This window comes from Triturus cristatus, chromosome 3_2 (assembly GCF_964204655.1).
Source record: "Triturus cristatus chromosome 3_2, aTriCri1.1, whole genome shotgun sequence".
Classification (NCBI taxonomy): domain Eukaryota; kingdom Metazoa; phylum Chordata; class Amphibia; order Caudata; family Salamandridae; genus Triturus; species Triturus cristatus.
In genome coordinates this window covers 661,445,772-661,451,771 of record NC_140584.1, presented here as the reverse complement: position 1 = coordinate 661,451,771, position 6,000 = coordinate 661,445,772, and positions in this window count along the sequence as shown.

Genomic DNA, 6,000 nt, shown 5'->3' with positions numbered 1-6,000 from the left:
CTAAACCCAGAGGTATTATCATGTTGTTTTTGGAGTTTACTGACCTAATGCGTGTTCTCTCAGCTGCCAAATCAAAACGTCACCTTACTTGGTCGGGACACAACATCTTTATTTCACAAGACTTATCGAATGCTACCAACGCACGAAGAAAGGAATTTCTGGCACTTCGTCCTCAAATGAGACAGTTGAATATTCGCTATGGCATCCTCCATCCATGTTTGTGTAAAATCACGCACGAAGGCTCCACGCGTTCTTTTGATGATCCTCTTAAACTGAAATTGTTTCTTCAAAACCTCTCTTCACTTCCTGCAACTGGCTCTTCCTCCGTTCCTTAATGTCCTCTACTCCTTTTGCTCTTTCTTCTAATATGGCTGTGTAGTAATTCTATATTCTTACCTTGGTCTCTGCCGTCCAGTCTATCGTTGGTGCTGTTACGCCCCATGCATCTGTTTCTGTTATTGTCTTTTAGGTCTGGATCTCTTTCCTTGATCTATCTTCTTTTACTTTACTTTCTGTCCTCGCTTTCTTTCTCTGCTTTGTTGTTTTATCCCCTCGTTTGCAATTTTACTTATTTGATGTTAGATCGTTTACTGCTTATGTCCTTTGGAATTGTGCATTATGTTACCGTTTTTGTCCCGTATTCTGATCAATTATGGTGTCTCTTATTTTCTAGCTGTTTCCCTGAAGTGTATCAACTCCTTCCATATTGTACTCCTCCGCTCCTCCATTATGTGTAAGTTTGTAACATGGAATGTTCGTGGTCTTGGCAACCCCGTCAAACGTCAGAAGGTACTTTCTCATTTATCCAAACTAAACTCTCAAATATCTTTCATTCAAGAAACTCATTGTAATGAAGAAGAATCTCTTAAGTTGAAAAGACAATGGGTAGGTCAAGTTGTATACTCTCCTGCCTCTAGTAAGAAAGGGGGTGTCGCTATATTGTTTCACAAATCGCTGTCTGTGCAAATTGTTTCTACGCAAAATGATGCTGATGGAAGATGGGTAATGGCCAAGGTTGTTGTACAGGGTAAGGATTTGATCTTATTGAATATTTATGGTCCGGTTAAACCTGACCCCAAATTTTGGCACGATTTTAAGGTTCTACTTTCCACCTTTGATTGTCCCAACATTATTATCGCTGGTGATTTTAACCAATGGATTGACCCCTTTTCTGATAGACAATCTAAGTCCAAATTCCAACCAGACAAGTCTCACAAGGCTTTTCAATCGGCCATTACCTCTCGTCCTCTATTTGATGTTTGGAAAACATGCAACCCGGACTCTCTTGAATTCACGTTTTTTTCCAATGTACATCTTACGAGATCCAGGATTGATTATATTTTAGTTAGCAAATCCCTACTTCCGTCGATTCAATCCTCGGAAATTGGGTTAATTTTTATTTCTGACCATGCACCAGTCCTTACTGTTTTGGATCTCTCGTTAAGCCTCCAAAAATCTAGTCGTTGGAAGCTTAATAATGCTCTATTATCTGATACTACTTTAATTACAGAAGCCACTGCCTTTGTCAAAGAGTTTTTCATGTTTAATAATCCTTTAGCAACCTCTGTTTCTAATAATTGGGATGCTTTTAAGGCCTCCTTTTGGGCATTTACTATTTTTTATGTGTCTAAGAAAAAGAAAATTGTTAGGAACAAGTATCTAGCTTCTCTTCAAAAGCTTAAATTATTAGAGCATAATTATTTTACCTCCAAATCACCCTCGGCTTTGCATGAGCTCATTAAAGCTAAATCTGAACTTAATAAACTTGCGACGGTGGAAGCCTGTAATATTCTTCTCAAAATTAAGTCTAAATATCATGGGGGCCAAAATAAAGCTGGCAAGATGTTAGCCAATTATTTAAAGGTCAAATCTGAACGTAAAAACATTGGTCCCATTTTAGACGAATCTACTAATCGGTTAGTGTCCTCAGATGACGACATTGGAAATATCTTTCATTACTATTATGAGGCCCTATACTCTGATGACACTAATCCTTCCAATCAAAATTTAGATACCTTTTTTTCTGGCCTTCCCTCTCCCCCTTCCTTACCTAGTGAATTTGATTCATTGGAGGTTGTGGTTACTGCCCAAGAGATTATTGATGCCATTAAATCCTTAAAGAAATCTAAGGCCCCTGGACCAGATGGTTTTTCGGTCGAGTTTTACTCTACCTTTACCTCGCTTTTTGTCCCTAAGCTGCTGACACTGTTTAATTCCTTTATTAATGATGCGAAGGCCTCTGGCTCCTTTATGGATGCTCTAATAATTATCATTCCCAAACCTGACAAAGACCATTCCCTGTGCAAAAATTATCGCCCTATTTCATTAATTAACTATGACTGTAAGATATTTGCAAAGATTCTTGCTAGTCGTCTTGAGAGTCTTCTTCCATTATTGGTTAAGACTGATCAAGTTGGTTTTATTAAGGGTCGATTAGCAGCAGATAATGCTCGAATGTTTGCTAATATTATATCTCATGCAAAAAAAATTAAATCTCCTCTTGCAGCACTGTCTCTTGATGCCGAAAAGGCGTTTGACCGTATTAATTGGCAATTTATGTTTAGAACCCTCCAATGGTTTGGTTTTGGTCCATCCTTCATTTCATATATTAAACTACTGTACTCTTGTCTTAAACAAAAAAAAAAAAGTGCCCCTCTTCCAAGGGAGTGGGAGGGACTGCCAACGCTTAAGGTCGGCTTTGGCTTTCGTGACCAGGGGTGTAAGGTTGAGAGCCCATTCCAGCTCCGGAAGCAGGGTCACCCAGATCCCAAGATATTTAAACGATTGTCTCCATAGGGGATGTTAGCTTGCCAGTCGAAGCAGGCTCTCGAGGGATGGATGGGGATCAGAGTGGACTTCGCCGGATTGAGCCGCAGGCCCGAGACATTCTCAAAGGCCTAGAGCACCTCCAGACAGCGTGGGCCGAAACTCTCCAGGTCGGCCAAGAAAAGTAGGACGTCGTCCGCATCTAGGGCAATTTTATCGACCTGGTGGGGGTCCCAGGACCACCCTTGGATTTGGGAATCATTACGTATGAGGCTGGCCAGGGGCTCCATTGCCAGCGCGAATAAGAGAGGCGAGAGAGGGCACCCCTGACGGGTGCCTCTTCGGATGGAAAACGCCTCCGCGAGGGTACCATCGGTCAGGACTCTTGCCTTGGGGTTGGAGTACAGGACACGGATGAGGCGTCGTGATAAGAACGTCCTCCAAGTAACTCCAGTCAACCGTGTCGAAGGCCTTCTCAAAATCGGTGAGCAGCAGGGCCAGGTACGGGATGAGTAGATGGCGATGGGCCAAGGCAAGGTGGAGGCGCCGAATGTAGTGCCGAGTGCCGCGGGCAGGCATGAAGCCACATTGATCCAGGTGGATCAATTCATGTAACAAGGGACGAAGATGTTGAGCCAGGGCAGTGGCGAAGATTTTCATTTCAGTGTTAATGAGAGAAATTGGGCGGTAGTCCGCACAGGAGAGAGAAGGAGGCTGGGTCTTTGGAATGACCACGATAGTGGCCACGTCAGTCTCCGAGCGGAAGGAGCCCGTCTCAACCACATGTTGGAAGAGGTCGACCAAGTGGGGGACAAGTAAGTCTCGGTATGTTGCGTAATATTCCTGCGGGAGTCCCTATAAGTTTTAATAACGAGGCAGATTTTAACAAATGTTAATCTAATCCAAGCATTCGTAGAACCCCCACTAAGCCAGTAGAGGTGTGGGTGCCGTTGTCCTAGAAACCTTCACATGGGTGGCGCTTACTTTCTACCCCCCAACACCAACATGCTTTTAAAGAGCTGAATCCCCCCTCCACCCTCCGCACCCCCTTTGCTGAAAACACTTTGCTCCTACGGTTGCAGGTCACCGGTACCTGAAAGGTGCATGTCTGTCTATTCACCAAAGTACAGAAATGTTTTAATAACGAGGTACTGGTGTGACCGACACTGGCCAGATGTGAAGTACAAGGGTTTATGGACAGTTCCCACCACAGACAGACTGCTAGTATTGTAGGATGTCATCACCTGAATCTTTCGTGAGAGTTGACAGACGTCAAACTGGCCGTGGAAATGAGAGGTTTGACCAATAAATAGGCCTCAAACTTCAGTGCTCGCTCCCGCAGGCAAAACGCCGTGGGATGAGAGGAATGCAGCTGCAGCGTCCCGTGAGTGGTACGCACGCTGTAAGAAAGACAAGCGCGGCCGCAAAAGTAAAAGCGGTGCTTTGTAATATGAGCCATAACAGATGGCACCCTGCGCCACCGCTTCTCGCTCCCGCAATGTGGAGGCCGTGGGAGGAAACATTTACTAGGAAAGTTAGGACATGCACCCGCCTTTGGCCAATTGCGTGCTTTCATTTTTGAAAGCCACACGCAATGGCCAGTCACTTTAGCTCTTCAGCAAACTTGTGCGTGTGTTTTTTTAGCCACATGCACGAGTTTGCTGAAAAGCTGAAGTGATTCCCAGAGGTCATTTTCATAAGGCTCGACCTAAAAAGGGGTCCCACTGAATTGGGACAACGGTGTAACAGGCTAGCCAGGGGGCATTTTTCTTTGGGACATCTTGCATGGGGAACACTGTGCTTTTACCAAATCTTGTATGATCAGAACTTCCTGTGATGGTTTCCCTTCCAAGTTCTATGAGGCAGAGACAGTCTAGAAAAAGACGCAAGGAAAATCATGTTTTACCTGCTACATTGCAAGTTGGTGGGTTTTCTCAATTGTCAAAAAGTTTGCACCTGGCCTCCATGCATTGTGCAACTTTGTTTTTGTTGTTCCTTTGATCATTGAATTACTATTGCTTTGATTTATCGCTATCGTATCCCCTTCCCTATTTATGTTTACTGTAGAGACATGGTTCATCTTTGAAGTTCTTCTGAGTTCTTCCTCAGTCCACAGCGCCCAACTTGCCTTTGCAGGGTCAGTTTATTGTTCATGTTTTTTGTGCTTCACTCTTTTAATTAATATAATCACTATTAGTTCTGTATTGCTTGTTTCAGTCTCCCAGTTTTTGGAGTCATCTCTGATATTTCCCATGGACCCAGCCAATAGTCCCCTCTACCCTTGTTTTGTTCTCCTGTTTCCCCAAGAGTCCTGTGTATGATCACAGTTTCCAATACTTTGCTGGTCGTTTGGGTTTTGAGGAGACTACTGGTTGACCAGCGGTTCTGATTTACATAAACATCTGGCTGGCCTCTTGAGAGGTGCTCAAACACGAGAACAGAAGGCAGTCTTTTCTACCTATCCAAGAATAGCCAGTATTTATATATGGGCCTCTGACGTGAGGAGATGTGGACTCCCAGCAGGTTAATTTGAGGGGCTGGGCACTTTGGCCCCGGGCACAAGCGAGGGCACTTTGGTTTCTAAAAAAAGAGCAAAGAGACAAAGCAAGATATGAAAGTGTTTCCCTTACTCAAGCTCTGTTAACTAGTCACAGTTCGATACTAACAGAATAATATGGGACAGCAGAATCCTTGTAATACATTTTGCATCATGTCTTTGTGATTAATCAAAAAATAGACATATGCCTCACATGCTTAAGCTAGCTGAGGTAATTAAAATTTCTATTCAATGCACAACAAATGGAAAACATTGTTGATGCGCGATCTGTGCAAGAAATTATATTAATAACCAACAATTGTACAGCACACAAAATAAATCGAAATAATTTTGCCGCCCAACATCACATATTAGTTACAACCGGACTCCATGGGCAATTGATGGCTAATATGGTGGAGGGATAGGAGCTACAGTGCGGAGTGGCCGCCAGTGGTCATTTGTACTACCATGGCATATCGAACTGCCCAGCATTCTGCAGTTTTTCCAAAAAAACACCACACGCCCACAGACACACAACACAATACTTTTGCACATAATACACAACTTACACAATACTATTACACACAACTCGCGTGCACAAAACACACGCACACATACAAAAATCCACCCACAAACACACCCCATGTACATACATAACCCTTCTACACACACCGCAGAAACACATCACCCACATTCAC